The 19822-nt window shown below is 32.2% G+C and overlaps 1 protein-coding gene across 3 annotated transcripts in view; it reads right to left on the bottom strand.

Annotated features, from left to right (window-relative positions):
• brp (ELKS/RAB6-interacting/CAST family member bruchpilot) overlaps nt 1-9763 on the bottom strand; it is a 272388-nt gene extending 262625 nt beyond the window's left edge. For all 3 annotated transcript variants that reach the window (XM_076411147.1, XM_076411149.1, XM_076411150.1), the window contains exon 1: nt 9509-9763. The gene's annotated coding sequence lies outside the window, so the exon portion shown is untranslated. The remainder of the gene's footprint in view (nt 1-9508) is intronic.
• Between the last annotated feature and the right edge of the window lie 10059 nt (nt 9764-19822).

The following is a 19822-nucleotide window of genomic DNA, read 5'->3' as shown; positions in this document are numbered from 1 at the left end:
TCGCTTTGGCGGCAAGTTTGGAAAGTGAACTAATCGGGCTGATGGGCCTATAGTCAAATGAATTGGACGAGGCTTTCTTTTTCGGAATGATAGCGACAAGCGCATGTTTCCAAATCTTTCAGAAATGCTTTAACCTCAGGATGGAGTTGATAATGTTGGCAAGCTCTGCAAATTACTTGCTTGTGAGGTTTTTCATATGGTTTACTATCATACCATCTGGGCCTGGAGCCTTTTTTGAAGACAGACGATTTATTGAGAGCCGAAAGTCCGTGGAGGAATCGGCCTTTAGAGGAGAGATTGCGTTCGAAGTTTTCCTCATTACGCCTTTGGCGGCGCGCCAGATGTCATAAGGAGCAGTGGGATTGCCCTGATTTTGAAGAAATAATTCCCACTTCCTCTCGTGACTGGTTTTATCCCTGTCCCTGACTTGTCCGATTGCGCACTGTGTTATGCGTTTGTTCTTAGGATCCAGAGTGGCGCGAGCTCTTCTAATCGGTTGTTATACCTGATTAGTTCTTTTATTTCTCTACGGAGGTTAAATTGAAAGGGTTCAAAGCTGTATGTTTTGGTAACTTTGTCTGCGTCTGCTTGGATATCTAGAGTGAGCTTTGAGACTGCCCTTCTAGATCGTCTGGAGAATTTATGCTTGGGATAGTTCCTGTTCGTTAAACCTCGAGTTGAAACAGTTTCCAGTCGGTGGTTTTCTTGGGTTTGAGGGAAACGGAACTCAAAATAAAGTCACTGATCGTAAGGAGGATTAGCCTGTGGTCAAAATCAGGGTAAAATAAAACTAAATTACTTAAGCTAATGTTAAGAATAACATATATACACTATACAAGTTCGTCTGGCTTGGTCCGCTTCAGTATTCCGATTTCCTGCCTGTTGTCCCAGTGATTTAACAACATTATTTCATTTTACGGTGAAAGCTTGGATAACTTCGTAAATCTATTTGATTTCTAGGTCATGATAGAGCTCTGGTAGTAGAACATTTTCTTGAAAAAACATTCCCATTAAATTTAAGTATGAAGTTGAAAGTATCATCTGACTAACCAGTACAGTGGTTTGGTTTTGAATTTGATCTGCTATGTTTTTTGCCTAACATGTTACCAATTTGGATTTCCAAATAGATGCTGAGGTACTTACTTGATTCTGCTTGAGGAATCGGGCATCCGGCAAGTGAAATAATCATGTTTTCGTTATTTCGCTGCAATGCAAAATTAATATGGACAGATTTAAAGCTATTAGCCATATTTTATTAATTTTAGTCCATTTTCAGAATTTGTTGACAGTTAGTTGTACTTTTTCTAAAGCCCTACGCAGAGATATATCTTTTTCCATGATAACTTTTATGTCATGTGTATTTATTTCAGTTCATACAAAAATCATTTTAGTAGCATGGTAGTCAAAATAATCTCTGCATTGATGCAGATTTTGCTTGAGTGTGAAATCTGACAATAATCACCCTATGTAATACCGGACGGTCTCAAAATTGGTCATTCTATGAGGCTCTTGAATAGTAAATCCTAGTTGATAAAAAAGAATTATTTTATAAAATACTGGAAATTGGTTTAAGGACTAGACCGAACGCAAAACTATATATATATCCCTAAACATTTTACTAATTGAATGTATTATTCTCATAACCACTCATATATATTTTATTACAGATTAAATTATATGATGTCATATTAATAAATAATATTAGTGACAACGAAGGTTATTGTTATATTATTAAATATATCCTGACCTAATTATTCGGAACCTACTTCCTATGTATCGATTAGACTAGATTTGTGTTGCCAATAAACCAAAGCAACCTTTAACTATATACATAGTTAGGTTTAATGTACCATGTTTAGTTTTTTAAGAGACGATTTAACTGTAGACTTTATACTGTAAAGATTGAATCACTTAATAATTATCTATTATTAAAATATAATGGTAAATACTACCATTTAATTTAATTTAATTTAGTTTTCACAGAAGATTGCTTAATGAAGTGGTTTTCTACATGCCATGTATATATAATATAAACAGAAGAAATACTTATTGCCAATAGGGCAGATTGTGGACTCACGAAGAGTAATAAAAAAAAAAGTTTTCGATTGATTACCAAATTGACGTACAAACCCTTGTTATGATTAATTAATTTACTAATAATACATAATCATTCAGAAGCTAACAATGTTCGTTAATTGACTCCAATGTAGTAAAAAATAAACCCAGATTATTATTGGATTAAATATTATACATCTTAGGTCAACTGAAAATTAACATTGTGATTATAACGTACCCTTGCAAAAAATCTATTTGAAATAATGTAAACGAAAGAACAAATTGTTGCAACGTCGACCAATCCACGAAATCTAGATCCATTTAATTATTATAATATTTAATCGAATAAAAGATTGGAATAACTGTAGCAACATTTTTCGAGGATGTTGATTCTTAGTTAAATTAATTAACATAGCATTCAAAAGCATTTAGCAGCAATCCATAGCAAGTAAATTACTGGTATATAAGTGCTTTGAATATAATACATAATTACGAGATGTAATCATAATATATTTCAAATCCATGATATTGTGTTGTTCTTATCAGATAATAAAATTCATTGAAAAACGTATGTTTCATATTTAATTCTACTTTCATTTTTTAAATAATATGTAAACTATACAATAGAGATACGGAAATTGTAAGAGTCTAATAAAAAAAACGAAAACCAGAAGAATTTGACAACAACCTAAAGATTCTACAGAAATGAAGGTATTTAATAGCTAAATAATAGAAGATCCATTTGACCTTTAACTGCTAGAGCTCTAAGCAGATATAATCCCAATACTCTAGAGAACAACCAAGAGGATTGAGAGGTCTATAGCTATCTCTATCTATCAGTCACTACAAGAAGCAACAATGGACCATGAGCCAAAGACAATCAATAACAAGCAGACCTCTTCGCTGAACATTGAGATAAAATATATACTTTCCAACTAAGGACGGACAAATTACGTTATAATGATAATTTAAATTCCTAAAGTGTCACAACGATTACCACAAAAGGACTAAGCAAGCAGACAAGAATAAATGTGAATCAAAATAAAACTGAGCTATAAAACAGTAGCCTTTAAACTATATATTATCTGCTGTCAGTGGTATAGACCTATGATTTAAGGTTGTTTTAACAGAAATAATCAAATAGTGTTGAAGGCTTGAATCTCAAAAATATGCCAAATTGGAATAAACGAAAAGCCAAATAATTATTGCAACAAGTAATAGGCTTGTTAACAGTAATAAAAAATCACCACTTACGCCTTAGTGATAACTTATTCCGAAAGTATCACACTGATTACAATAAAAGAACTAAGTAAGGGTATTAGAATACATCTGAATCCAAGTGTATAATTGTTGCTTTATTGTTTTAAGTTTCCATTCTGCACTCGCCTTGCTTGCGAATTGATCCAAGTACAAAGAAGAAAATATAACATTAATTTAATAGTAACAAAATAATTTATAACAATATTTTGTTAAACATTTCTAATAAAAATGTTGTATTAAAAAGATCAGTGTATCAATAATTCCTTTCGTATCAGACACTGTTACAGTATGCCAAACTCGACCCACTCCAACTGAAAAACACTACAGATATATACGATTTTTCAGACACTAAATCGAAAATTATTATAAATTAAATAACATTTTTAAAATTCATCTGCCTTTCTACATTATATTATTATATTTTCATATTTAGTTATTATAAATTTAATACCATTAATAAAATATTAATAAAATATATGCAACCATATTTAATAGAAGTCATATGTGTGACATAATGCTATTCTGGCAATATATCTATAAATAGAAGCTCACTTCGTAACATCTTGACTGCCATGTAAATATATTTATATACAATACGCTAGAAAGCGAGAGAATGCAAATTCGAATATAAATTTAATTGTTTGCAAACTTAATAAATAATTTAGGTCTATATTAAAACAGTTTTAGAAGTCGGCTTCGAATTCAGGATCACGGTCAATGCCAGATCAATATGCTGTATCTAATTATATTTGTCAGATATTTTTAGAACTTACCAACGAAATTTATATGAAAATAACCCGAATAAATAATACTAAAAATTCGACTACCATTTATTAAATTAATCACGTTTCTCTCACAATGAACTATAGGGCATAATTTAAAAATATTTTATGATAAGTTAGTAAAACTTGTTTCACAGTATATTCAATATAAGATCAGAAATATATATGATATATAACATTAATTAAAACAATAAATGTCTCTATATTGAAAAGTCTCTGGCCTGTCACATAGATGGCGCTACTAGAATTAAATTCATATGTTTTTTAGTTAGCCCTAACTCTCAAAAGATGCGTGTATAAATTTGACAGCTGTCGGATCATTAGTTTGTGAATTCTAGCATTTTGAGTGAAACAACTTTTGTTATTGTGAAGAAGCAATTATTTTAAATGACGGTAATTTGAAATTTGAAATGAAATAACACACACTCTAAAGACATCAGCTGACCGTGTACATCATATCATTCACGAATATTTGGGTATGAGAAAGCTTTGTGCAAAGTGGGTGCGGCAAGAGTAGATGATTCAGAGCAGTGTTTGAAGATAATCAAGGGTAATAAACCCGAGTTTTTGCATCGATATGTGACAATGGATAAAACATGGCTCCATCATTTCACTTCGAAGTTTAATCGACAGCATCCGAGTGGACTGCACCCGATGAACTCGCTCCAAAGTGTGGGAAAACGCAACAGTCGGCTGGCAAGGTTATGGCGTCTGTATTTTGAGATGCGCATGGAATAATTTTCATTGATTACCTTGATAGAGGAAGGACTACCAACAGCGACTCTTACATAGCCTTATTGGATCGTTTGAAGGACGAAATCGCTTTAAAAAGCGTCCGCATTTGAAGAAAAAGAAAGTGCAGCGTCACCAAGACAATGCACCGTCTAAAAAAACCCATGAATTGGGCTTCGAATTGCTTCCTCATCCACCGTATTCTCCAGATCTGAGATCCAGATCTACAGCGATCCTTTCCTGTTCTTAGATCTCAAAAGAATGTTCGCTGAGAAGAAATTTTCGTCGAATGAAGAGGTGATCGCCGAAACTAGGGCCTATTTTGAAGCAAAGGACAAATCGTACTACAAAAATGGCATCGAAAAGTAGGAGGGTCGCTATAATCAGTGTATCATCTTTGATGTTGAATAAAAAAATAATTTTGTCAAAAAAATTTGTTTTACAGTGGTAGGCCGGGTATTTTGCAATTGACCTGTTATTAAAGTTTATAAGTAGCATAAATCGAAATAGATAATATATTATACATTATATGTACAGTATATTATTGATTTGATTGATATTATTATCCCAGTATCAACCAAGAAATGGTAATATGCCAATAAGACGATTTCTATAATAGAACTAACATACTGAGACTTATATTTATAAAACTAATATATTATCTACACCCACCAAAATATGCAGAATTGATCCTCAGTCCTTCAGTCCTTCAATCTCAATATTTAAAACATGGAAACCAACAGTCGTATCTTTTTATAGCTGGAATTTATCGCAATATTCGAAAAACATTTGATATATTTCAAACGAGCTTCTTTTAGTACATAAATAACAAATAAAGTGCAAATAGAGCTTTTTGATGTGCAGCTATTTGGTCTGTATCCATTAATACTCATTAGTTTCAATACATTATTTATAAGTTTGATTTACAATAAATATGAATATTAGCTGAAGTTAACATATAATCATTAATATACTGCCCTGATATCTGAGATCTGATAAATAATTTTAATATATAAAATGTTTATGTACTTTATAACAATAAATATATTAAATTATATCTTGTCAAATATGATATAGATATATAGGAAAGAAATAGTTAAAAAAATGTAGTATATTATCTTATATAATATAATATTTCTATATAAATATAATTAATTCTTTTGATGTATATTATCCAATACAATTCGTGACTATTAAAGAAACGAAGTATATGTTGCGTTTTTTGATTTCATCAGATATCATGAGCCAAGTTTAATAATAGTCAAGTCAATAAAGTTAAATATCTTAGAGATTCATATATGCATCCAGTAGTTGTAAATATAATTGGTAATTGGTTAATGAAATAAATAATAGAATGATTACTGAAGTTCTCAATTTATAAACACTATCTCGTTTGTCTAAAATTTCTAAAAAATATAATTACGCGATAGTCATAGTGTTATATTACAAAGTCATTGATGAAAACCATTTTAATACGAATAATTTTAACTATAATCCTAGAAAATTTTTAATATTATCTAACATATATTTCGATTACGTTAATGCTATGCCCTCAATAATTTTATAAAGTGACGAAAATTCCATTTTTGACAAAAGTTATATTCAGAAATTTCTGGTGACAATTTAATAACAACAGTTTTTACAACCCTTGATATTAGTAGAGGTTCAGTTTGATAGAAAAAAGAAATACATAGTAATATTAATATAAGTTGTACGGTATATGTACAATATATTATATCGATTATTTATGACATTATTATCTCAATATCAACCAAGAATTGGTGATTTAATCTTATTATATATTTACCGTATTATAAATGCTAATAATACGATTTCTAGAATAGAGTTAACATATTGGGACTTATATTTATAGAACCAATATATTACCCACACACGCCAAAATATGCAGAATTGCATGAATATGACTAAATGAACCAAGTGAACTAACCCTTAAATGGTTTTCATTGACATTTTGTTCTTCATATCATTTTAGATACTTATTTTTAAAGAAAAGTTTATTTGGTGATGTGTTAGTCTATTCAATTATTTTTAAAATATTTTTCGCATATACCATAAGCCGTTTTATATACTATAATATATGTAAGAAAGAATATATTGATTTTTATAAATGTTAACTGTAGAATCAAGCACTGTAACAAGATTTGTACTCTGTTAACATATTTTTTTAATTCGTCTTTATTAAAACATTGGTAATATACCATCTACTTAATGAATTTGAAATACAATTTATTAACACTGAGGCAACATCACAAAACAATCAATGAAATATGCTGTATATATATTTTTCTGCGAAATTGAACTATGTGGTTAAACTAATAGGTTTAGTAATAACCAAATACCACCAATTACCTTTCAATCAGTTTAGAAAATCATTAAGGACATGACAGTTGAAGCAATGAAATGAATATATAATGTTAAACCTTATCAGTGGTTAAATCCTTAGGAGAGAAATGTTTAATCCTGTCAAAACTTTATTATTACGACTTTATTATTCTTTGTTGTGGCATTTTAATTAAGTACAAGTTCGATTTTCTCTAAAGCTCCAAAGAAATTAAATGACGAATCAAGATACACTATTTGCGGTGTATACTGAATAAAGCTATTTTGAAAGTTATCAAATCCTTTCTGAAAGTTACGAAGAATTCCAGATATAAAATAGTAGGAATATTTGTTTCCATGTTTCAAAAATGGAGATTGGTGGTGATTTTACTTGATCCTTGTCCTGATCGATGCCACATATTCTGACTTAGCTACACTAAATGAACCAACCCTTAAATGTTTTCAAGTGACATTTTGTTTTTCAAATCATCTTAGATACAGGCCATTTAAATAAATATAATTTGATAATATAATGGTAATTATTTTCCATTCATTTCACATATATCATCGTAATATGTACTGTAATATATGTGATGAAGAACATATTGGTTTTTATAAATATAAACAGTAAAATCAAGAACTGTAACAAGCGTTATACTTTACGTTGTGCAAAAAAATTCTTTTAAAATTCGTCTTTGTCATAGCACTGATAATTCAACTACCATTTATTAGTGGATATTGGAATATTAACATCACAAAATAATCAATAAAATATACTGTATATGTATTTTTCTTCCTGCTAAGCTTTGGGGTTGAGCTTACTAAATAATCGTAAAAATGGCGATTACTTATCATTCACATAATCAGAAGTTTTTTTATATAATGTTGTCTTATCAAAGTTTGAATTATCATATCAAAGTAGCAAAATGTCAATTTTGCTACTTTGATATAATACAAATTTTGCAAAAATGGAGATTGATGGTGATTTTACTTTTCGTAATCGATGTCATATATTCTGATTTAGCTATATTAAATGAACCAACCCTTAAATGGTTTCAGGTGACATTTTGTTTTTCAAATCATCTTAGATACAGGCCATTTCAATAAAAATAATTTGATGATATAATGGCAATTATTTTCCATTCATTTCACATATATCATCGCAATATGTACTATAATATATATAATGAAGTACATATTGGGTTTTATAAATATTAACTGTAAAATTAAGAACTGTAACGTGACTTGTACTTGTTAAAATCCTTTTGAAAATCATCTTTGTCATATGTCTGATAATTAAACTACCATTCATTAGTCGATACTGGAGTATTAACATCACAAAATAATCAATAAAATATACTGTATATGTATTTTTCTTCCTGTTAAGCTTTGGGGTCGAGCTTACTAAATAACAGCCTTTATTAGGAATGGGATTTCCTCAGTTTAAAAATCATTAAGGGCATAAGAGTTGAACCAAAATGGTAAAAATGGCGATTACTTATCATTCATATAATCAGAAGTTTTGTTATATAATGTTAAGTTTTATGAAAGTTTGAATTATTATATCAAAGCAGTAAAATTTAGCCAGTTTTGATTTAAAATTTTATGAAACATTTTGTGATAGATCATTATAAATACAGAATCATTATTATTTAAGAATCAATTAATAAATGCTAAATAATAAATGTTAATATGTACTTAATTTTTTAATAACTTTGAATACATATTAGATATATTACACTAATTTCTAATAACTATTTGGGAAATTATATATATCTTGAAATTATTTATGCAATTTTCGTATTGTAACACACGAATTATGTTGATTTTTAGTTTTGCAGAAATAAATCATGAACGAATGTTACTTTAATGTAACTTGGAAATGTTTTAAATTTCTTGGCAATCCTTGAAGCTATAAATCACGCCGTAATTAACAAAAAAGTACAGTGCAACGTAAGTACAATCCCGGGTTGTAGAAGTTGTCATTACAATGTTATAACCAGGAGTTCATGAATGAAACTTGCCAGTAAAAAATGGTTTGTCAGCAGGTTAGGATAGAGCAACAGAAGCAAAATGGCAACAGTGGTGAATCCCTGTCATCGACATAAATCGGAATATTTACATTACATAAAGTCAGACATTATCATGACCTACTTAACCTAAGTACTACTCCTATTACAATCTAAGCACTGTTGTCCCATTAGATGCAGATGGGACAAAAGAGCATCAAGCCGATCGCAATTAAGACGAGGCAGCCTTCTTGAAAAAAACGGGGGCAACAAATAAAGTGACACATTCATTATTTACTGAATGGAGACGTTGTTGGTCTCTGTCTTTACCTTCTTCAATGGCCTGTCCCGAACCTCGTCGCTCTTCCCGTCCTAAGTGGTCTGCATCGGGTCGCGTCGTCTAATGGTGGTCGCCAGAAACTGTATTGGAGCCGCACAATTCCGAATAGACCGTCGGTAACCCGCCCGAGAGCAAACGAAAAATTTTTCAGCCAGGCACTCTAGATCTCGACGATGACGATGCTCCCTGACGTGACATTCTGCGTGCGCGCCGACTGTGTTGGACGGGATTTCGGTGTGATCAATGAACGGGTGTAGCGTAGAGGGACGCGCGCACGCTGGATGACGCGCGGGTGGACCAGCGTCGTCCCAAGGGGGGTTGGAAACCGGACGCATCAGCGAATTTCTTATTGATGTTCGACTCTTTTCAAACTTAAAGCTATGGAAAGCTATCGTACAAATAGTCTTGCCAATAAAACAGCCTATGCAAGTTTAAAGTCCTATTTCAAATTAAAGTGTGTATGTCAGAATGGAGGGTGGGCAGGGGGTTTTTACAATAAAGCTACTGGATTCTACTACATTCGACTACTCTGTTCGAGGAGCCAGCTCAGAAGCTCATTCAATTTCCCTTGAATTAGGACACTTCTTTCTTCCTCAGGCCACACTCGTGCCAAGATTGCCTTGATTTTGCGGCCGCTCAAAGACTACAGTAAAAAACCCATACATCCATGCCCATACAACGTTCGATTAGCTAAAACTGCACATGCGCACTTCTAATCTAGCCTGACACTTTTCACAACTACGCGTCTTTTTCTGTATACGCCTTGTTGTTTAACACACTTGTGCTTAGAAATTATTTTTAGATTAATTTTGTATATACATTTTGTTGAGGTAATATAGTTATTTCATAGGCAATGAATTATTAGTAAAATACTGTTGTTTTATAACACTAATTTTGTGGATTGTTATGTAACAAAGGATATATTTTTATGTTAAATAATATGAAAACAGAACTTATTTGAAGATTATAGTAAAGGGAAGAATGAAATATGGCCATGTTTGTATACCCTTTTTGAGTATTTGTTATTATACTAATATCTTTCTGACCTTACATGTATTTAATGAAGAAAAAAGCTAAATGTTTAAACAAATTGTCATGAATTTTCAGCATAGTGTAAATATAAGATGTGCTTAAAAAAAATTGACTCGAAATATCTTTTAAAATATCTGTAAAATCAGAAATATGATGTAATAACAAATAGCAATCTACAAAATTAGTGTTATAATATGATAATATTTTACTAATAGTTCATAGCTATACACTTATTGTCGCATTATCTGCCGCTAATTTTGCCCATAAAATAATTATATTACTTCAACAAAAAGTAAATACAAAATTAACCTAAAATTACTTCCCATCACAACTGTAGTAAACAACAAGGCGTATATAGAAAAGGACGTGTAGCTGCGGAAATTCAGGCTAGACTAGATCAATTGCGAATGTGCAGTTCTAGCCAATCGAAACTTTTTAGGCATGGACGTATAGGTTTCTTACTGTCGTCTACCACTCAACATGTTATTTGGTATCTCCGTATTGCTTGGAATATTCAAGAGGCCTCATCCCAACTACGTACGGCCAATAAACGGTGTATACTCACATGTAACAGCGAGTTGTATTTGTTACACAAAAAAATGTGCCATTCGATTAACATATTGTACATTTACTAGCCTAAAACGAATGGATGATTGTACTTTAAAGCTGGTCTAATTTTGTTAGCAAATTTAATTATTTCAAAGTATCACGGTACACTGTTCCTTATATTAGCAAAATGCTGTCTAACGTATTCTCTGATTCTCTGAATTTCACAATCTTCGACTTTTACTCTCAAAAAATTCTAGCTACATCTTAGCTACAAAACAAAATTTACATTATTGCTAAAATGTATTATGTTTAAAATAAATGTCCAATTATTACCAGTTACTACAGTTTTTGCTACTATTCTTGATGGACAAACCTCATTAATGACTTGACTACTTCCAACACAACAAGAATCATTTTCTTCTCTGTTCTTGTTATCGTTTAATTTTGACATATGTTGATACCTATTCCAGGTCGTTGAAAATGATTTGTTTTGGAGCGGGTTCATCGTGTGCAGCCCACTCGGATGACTCTCCATTGAATTTCGGAGTCAAATGATGGAGCCATGTTTCATCCATTGTCACATATCTACCCAAAAACTCGGGTTTATTATGCTAGATCATCACTGCTCCGAATCATCAACTCGTCGTTGTTTGTGGTCAAAAGTGAGCTCGCGCGGCACCTTCTTTGCACAGAGCTTTCTCATACCCAAATATTCGTGAATGATATGATGTATACGATCAGTTGATATGTTTAGAGTGTCTACTGTTTCTTTCAATTTCAATTTACGATCATTCAGTATCATTTTGTAGATTTTTTAATGTTTTCGTCGGTAACTATCTCTTTTGGGCGTCCACTGCGTTCATCGTCTTCGGTTTTCATTTCACCACGTCTAAACATAGCATACCAATCCTTGATGGTTGATTTTCCTGGGGTAATATTCGAAAACTCAGCATTAAGCTAAGTTTTTGCTTCAACTGTACTTTTTCCATTCAAAAACATTATTTTATCAACGCACGAAATTCCTTTTTATATATTTTTTTCACAATAACAAAAGTTGCTTTACTGAAAATGCCCTAATTCACAAACTGATGATCCTACAGCTGTCAAATTAATACACGCATCCTTTGAGGGTTATGGCCAACTACAAAATAAATCAATTTAACTCTAGTAGCGCCATGTATGTGTCAGGCCGAGGACTTTTCACTTGACCTGTTAAATACCCAATTTAAAATAATAAGTTATTTTCGATTTTACTAATTGCTTTTAAAAAAATTTATTCTATTAATAGCACTATCTGGAAGTTCAATCAATACTATTTATGGCTTATCTTTACACCATTTAAATCCGATGTCTTCTATAAATGTATGAAGGTATGACTAACATCCCTCAAAGAGCTGCATGTCTGCAATTTTTTTATAGATACTTCTCAGTCTAACAGTTTTCCCTCTATACTAGTTGTCTATATACTATAAACTAATACTACTGTCTTTATATATTTCGTAAATTTATTCTCGAACAGAACTAACATCAAGATGATCGTGATTCCTCGCCTGCTTTGTATTTGCTTTGTCTTTTTAGTGTATCCAACATTTTATTGTTTTTTATATTATGAGAAAATTTAGCCACAGTGTTCATAACCTCTAGCTATTACCATATAGTTTTGAATAATTGTGCAGACATATGACAACAGGGTCGACCACTACCAACAAAAATCAAGTTTGATAACCCGACTTGGTTACACTTTTCCGGACGCACCAAACTTAATTACGTCTCCTTTTAAAAAAATCCGCTCCGAGTTTAACATGAATTTTGCGTTTTTACAAATTGAATTTGGCAATATTTTCGGCGGTACTGATAAACGTACATTGACTGTTTTATTGGAATGGCTATAAACACAAATGGAAACAACAACTCAAGGAGGTTAATTAATCATCATGGTGTGTATCAAAAGTCAAGTAATGGGAATTAAAATAGGTTTCAATTAATAAAAAATATTTAAATATACTAATACATGGGCCATTCTAAGTTAAGAGTCCCTTTCAATATTCACGATAAAAAAATTATATTTTTTCGATTTTTTTTTGGGATTAACGTTATTATGGATAAATACTCACCATCTTTTTTATGGTCACTTAAGTTTGTGGCTTAGACTTACTTAATTTAATCAATAGTGCCTTAGATATGTAATTCCCCTGGTCCGTTTCTGTGATAGATCTGTTCTCATATCACTATTTTTAAATACATAATCTAAAAAATAAAATTAACATAATACTAATAAAACTAAATAACATAATAAAATTACATAATATTTCGCATCTTGTACCCTGGCTTTTTTTGTTAAAAATGTATTAAGTATTATTTTGAGATTATTCGTCTAAATATTTTTTTTGAACAATTACTGGTGTCTAATATATATTTTTTAATTACTTACTCTAAACACTATTGTAATTATTTCAATTTTTTAGCCAAAAAGTACCTCGCCTGCCATATATTTCCTGCCTTGTAAAATGTTAGGGAAAATGTTTTGTACTCAAGGAAGATATAAAATCCTCAGATCAAACTATTTTTATGGTTAATACTTGGAGAGTTACTGCATAGTTTAGTCAATATACATTTTTATATAAAATATAAAATTTTTGCCATGTTCTATTGATTCTGCATTAACAGCACGAGATACATTTTAACCATATTTTCTTCAGGTTTTAATCCAATTTATATTTCGTCCAAACCTAGAAAATCTATGAAATTGCTGAAGTCAGCATTTAAAATATTAGCACGGGACTCGACATAATTAATTTTCAACTTACCAGACAGCATTTTCTAGTTTTTTAATGAAGATTTTGAAGAAGGTTTTTTACCTCTGGTTTCAATTTATACAATAGGGATCTTTTAATAAATGCATTTAATATAAGACTAGACTAAGCTACACTAGACGAAAATATATTTTAAATTATTAGGCTGTTTGTAATGGCATCTTCGGTGAAAATGTTAGCGAATTTCCATTATGCCCTTATAGCGGAAGATCCGGACGAAGATGATGCAGTTTTGTCTGAAGGTAGCCAGGCTATACAAATCGCTATATAAATAGGCTATACAAAAAAATTTAAACAAATATCAGAACTAGTGGAACATGCATAGACTTTCGAAATAGTTTCTATAATAGCTATGGAGAGAAATTGTAAGCTTTAGGGTTTCTATTTAAAGAACTTATTTCGCAATTTATAATAAATTGCTGAATCTACCCAAAAATGTCGTTAAATAGGACTAAGTAGCTATCAAAATATGAAAAGCATTAATTAAATGCTGCCAAAGTATCTCATGTTAAAGTTTACCTTCCTCGTGTCTTTTGTCTTTTTATCTAAATGATATATAATATTGATTAGAATAATAGATTTGAAAAAATATTTTCTCAATACCTATATTCCCCACTTCTACTTTGAAAGGACTCGCTTACGTTTTAACATTTGCTTATCTGGATTTACGGTCTATTCACCATATATAATTTTTTGACATTTGACCTTAACAAGGGATAAAAAGAATATATTTCAATTCATAAGTTTAAAGCAAATCAACTCAATATTATTTGAAAATATTATGTGTAAAAGCGAGTTTTATTTATTTATATTTCCTCGATATTTTTTTTAAATACAGAGACATGTACCATTCAAGGAAAACAAAAATCCTTCCAAAATTCTATGGTACTTGAAATGGAATGTCGAAGGAACTAGGTGGGATTGCAGCTTCTTTTTAATTGTATGATTTGTCACCATTGCAAATTTCCTCGATATTTTTTTTAAATACAGAGACATGTACCATTCAAGGAAAACAAAAATCCTTCCAAAATTCTATGGTACTTGAAATTTAATTTTATAACCCAGAAACTAACGTCAACGTGTCTAAAGTTAGTGATGCATAGTTATGATCTATGGATAACTTATAGCATACATAAACGCCATCGAAAGTGGTTTGTGCTGGCTCTTGGTTGTAACATCTCTAGCGTGTACTCTTTGCCTTTCCCTTGTACACACTTCACGTCCATCACAGCTGGAGCTGGAGAAGCGAATGCACTAGTAATAGTACTGTTCATTTATATATTTATTTTAAGAATTTAGCTTAATACTAGCGTAGACTACTAATCTTAGTGGCACCAGATCTCGTGCGTTCCTTCGCTTGATCTGTACGTTATTGTTAGTGTTAAGACGTAAGCTGGTAAGTCGTGCATTATTTTCTCTTCGTACTGTGTGCACATGTCATATTTCACCTTAGCATAGTTTCATTGTTACCAGTTACCATTATTGTTTGTTTTATAATGATTGTCCGTCAATTACTGACTACTATAGGCTAAGATTATTGCTGACAATCCTGGTTAATCTCTCAATCTTATTGGCTATCATAGCAATCGTCATTTACTGAGATTATCAATACCACAAATTATCAGCATTTGTGAAACATTACCGGACAGTAGAAGTATCTATCTACATAATATTTCAATAATATTTTTATTTTACCCTTGTCATTGAAAATTGGTTGCTTAGGTACATTTTTATTATATTGGCAGAATTATCAACCAAGCACATCGAACATCAAGATTTCCCACGCTTATTTGCATTATTTATTTAGCTATTTATTGAGTCAGTAGTTGTTATATCACTTGATTTATTAAATATAATTTTTATCTCAGGCACGGATTTGGAAGATATAAGTGAAAGTATGAAATAAAGTAAGTGTATATTATATATATATATATAATATTTTGAAAAATATGAAATGAAATTATATATGCATATATACAAATTGAAACTCAGTGAATGAGAGCTTAAGCTTTAGGAGGATGTTAATAGATTGGAGAAAGTTCCTCTTTCGACAGTTTTAAGTAAAATATCTCTATCAAACAACTATCAATTAATAAACAATATAAGAGAAGCATCTACAGCTTCAGATCAGGGTAATATATTAAATTTTAATAATGCATGGAAATTTTCTTCATCGATTGTATTATAACTACTTTTCAAAGTATTTTATCATGATATATTCATCACCATTGAAAATTCTTGTTTGAAAACATCTATACTTATGATATATTTTTATTAAATTATTGCAGTGAAAATGTAATAAATATCTGCAAATATATAACATTGTTATAGAATATAAAAGTTGATGATGCTTTCTTCATTGGCTCCAGGCTCGATAGGTTACTATTAACAAACGTTTACAGAAACAGCTCGACCATGCTGTCAAGTGGTTCAAATTATGGAAGTTGAAAATCGACCCCCTGAATACTCATCGTGAAGGCCATCATTTTTCGTAAGAAGCGTTACACACTGCGCGTCTCGCAACTTAAGATCGACACCGCGACGATTCAATAGCTGAAAAACATCGCATACCTAAGTCTCCACTTCGACCGACGGTTCGATTGGTATTCCCAAATCCAGAAAGAAATACAGAGAGGTTTAGAGATAGCAAACCTGCTATCTTCTCTAATCTGCCATTCTAGCAAATTTTCCATCTCCATCAAATGCTTATTTTGCAACAGGTTAATTCGATCTGTATTACTCTATGGATCTAATGTCTACTTCAAGTTTGTTACACCCAACCAGGTGAAACGGCTTCAAGTTTTCCAAAATAAGCTCGTCAGAAGAATCTTAAATGCTCCGTGGTTTGTTAGAAATAATCAAATTTACAGGGAAACTGACACTCCAGAAACCAAGCACTTCATATCTCAATCCTTCCACGAACAACTCAGCTCAAGTTCTTCTGAAGACGACAAGCTCGTTGCTCGACATGCTGGGAGCTTTGCACCGCGTCACCGCTAACCTCCCCTTTTCCAGGCTAAAACGACCTCAGGCGTCGCTGCAGTCATAACTTTTGCCCACATACGACAGCATCCAGTCGTGTGCTAACTCAAGTTCGCGAATCTATAGTTAGTTTCACTATCTGTTTTTTCGCCGGATCCTCGTTCAAATTTAATTCAGTAGCAATAGCTATCCACTGTGAAGATTGACCACTGTGAGCTCAACTGTGAGGCGGTTTTGGTTTAGTGTATTGGTAAGCCCAGAGCAGTCCCAAAAAAAAACTAAATGTGTTCAAGTCTCTTCATATTTACATTAGCAACAAAAGTAAAATAGATCTTGAATTTAAATGACACTACTGTGTCATATAAAAATAGTAACACAATAGTACTATATAGGGTAGGTAGATTGAAAAAAGGTAGAAAAAAAAGTCTTTTGTTCACTGGATTTGAACAGTAAGACTAAAGGACGTTAATATATTATAGGAATGTTCGTCTGGTTAGTCGGTCGGAATGTGTAGCTGTCGATGCGATTGTTTGTCCGAACAGTCACTACGATTTTGTGGAGGAATATGCACGAGAACTAAAAACACAGGTTGAAGAAATACTTCTTTGTTTAGATTTAAATTGATACATGTGGTCGACGGAAGAATGGACAAAATATTAGGTTAAGGTAAAGGAAGTACGGTAGCGCTGTGGAAGTGGTACAGTTACAAGGGAATAGAGAAAAGAAAATAGAGCGAGATGTCGTCGTGGTAGTCTTTTATAGCCGGGAACCGCATGGTACCAATCCACCAGCGTTGCAAACCTTTGAACTTGCTGTAGGTGAATGCGTGGTGGCCTAAAGGGCGTGGAATTTTTAAAAAGTTTTCTTTCTCCAAATCAACACACAGTCACCAATCATTGATTTTGCCTTTAACATTTTAAAAAAATTATAGTAAATATAAATGTATGTTAAATAATCATGGATGACTTGTTTCGGTTCATAAAAGTCCTCTACGATTTATTCTATCTTCCTTGAAATAATAATATTATCGATTTTAATATTTCACAAAAAGTATATTTATATTCCGACAACATAAAGTTTTCTCTGTCACTGAACAGTCGGTGTAAAATCCAAGTTGACAAGAAATAAAACAGCTTAAAATGTCTGCAGACGTTAGTATAACGATAAAAAGTGTAAATATGCAATATCCGCCGTGTTCAACTTGATAAGCAATAACTTGTATTACATTGAGTTGCTACAGGATGTCCTCTTGTTTTATATTATTACATTAAATCTCCATATAAAAATTGGATCAAAAGTACTGAAAATTAGCAGTACTGTAAAATATTATTATTTATACTTTTAAGTATATTAAATATTATAAAAAATATGTTGCGAAGAAAGTAATTTAAATTTATTAAATGTTGTTCAAAGCGATTTTATTGAGTATTATGGAATTTTGCACTCGCTTGCTTCAATCACATTAGTTGTTGAAAGTCCGTTCCAAAGTTGAATTTCAAATGCCACCAAATACTTACAAATACACATTATTTGGCAGCAGTGCAGTCTTTACAACTATTTGCTAAGCTTTTATGTTTATAGGAGGTATAACTTTGACCAAAAAATAATATTTGGCGACAAGATGCATGTTTGGATACATGGTAATTGTTCGCCATTAATCCGTAGTTAATTCGACATTGGCCTGCTCTTGTTGAATTAAAGATTGATAAGAACATAATAATATTCCTTTAACTATAAAGTCAACTCGAAGGTGAAGGAGTCCGAGTCTAAAAGACTTCAGGATACGATATTCTTTAATATGAACCAAAAGCTCTTAAAAGTATTTTAAAATATTTAAATTTAAGTGAATGGGAGGTAACAGATTAATGGAAAAGTCCCCGGCCTGACACATAGATGGCATTACTAGAAACAAATCTGTGGCGACCGCCACAACACTTTAGGCCACCACGCATTCAATTACAACAACATGGTCGACGTTACCACACGAGACTAGCCTGATGGATGAAAACCACAGAAGCCATCATGCATCACACCAACACATGAATACCCTTGCATCACGAAACGGGACACGTAAGGCAACAAACTTATAGGTAGCCTCAAAAAAATCGGATCGCCCCAAGACGAGCGACGTCCTGCTACAACTTTGATGGCAGCTGATCCCGTAAAAATCCTCGCACATGTTGGGATTCCCATCTCATCAGCAGTCCCTGGGCGATTGTGTGCGTGATTGTGGGTGCACTCCGGAACCTGGACCACATAGAGGTACGTTCCACGGCAGTTCAACTAGGATAGGTGTCATGTGGCGATCGTCACGACCATTTAGATCATCACGCATTCACCTACAAGTTCAAAGGTTGGCAACGCCGGTGGATTGGTACCATGTAGTTCCAGGCTATAAAAGACGATCATCACGACGTCTCGCTCTCTATTCTTTTCTCTACCCCCTTGTAACAGTACCACTTCCATAGCGCTACCGTACTTCCTTCGCCTTAACCTAATATCCTCTCAATTCTCCCGTCGACCACATGTATCATTCAATGTTAAAATAAACAAGCTTTATTCGAGCAGTGTTTTTAGTTCTCGTGCAAATTCATTCCACAAATAGTAGTGAGTGTTCGGACAAACAATCGCATCGACTCGAAACCTCAAAATATAAATTTGACAGCTTTCGGATCATTAGTTTGTGAATTATAGCATTTTTAATGAAGCAACATTTGTTAATGTGAAAAAATGGATAAAATGGAATTTCGCGTGTTGATAAGTTATTGCATTTTAAAGAGAAAAAGTACAGTTGAAGCAAAAACTTGGCTTGATGCCGAGTTTCCGGATAATGCCCCAGGAAAGCACCGAATGCAGTGAACGCCCAAGAGAGATTGTTAGAGACGAAAACATTGAAAAAATCCACAAAATGCTTTTGAATGATCGTAA

Source organism: Rhynchophorus ferrugineus, unplaced genomic scaffold (assembly GCF_030347505.1).
Source record: "Rhynchophorus ferrugineus isolate W39M unplaced genomic scaffold, kcgeb_rfMv2 rfM8, whole genome shotgun sequence".
In the NCBI taxonomy this organism is placed as follows: Eukaryota; Metazoa; Arthropoda; class Insecta; order Coleoptera; family Curculionidae; genus Rhynchophorus; species Rhynchophorus ferrugineus.
Note: the sequence above shows the minus strand (reverse complement) of the source record. Positions and strands in the feature narration are given on the sequence as shown.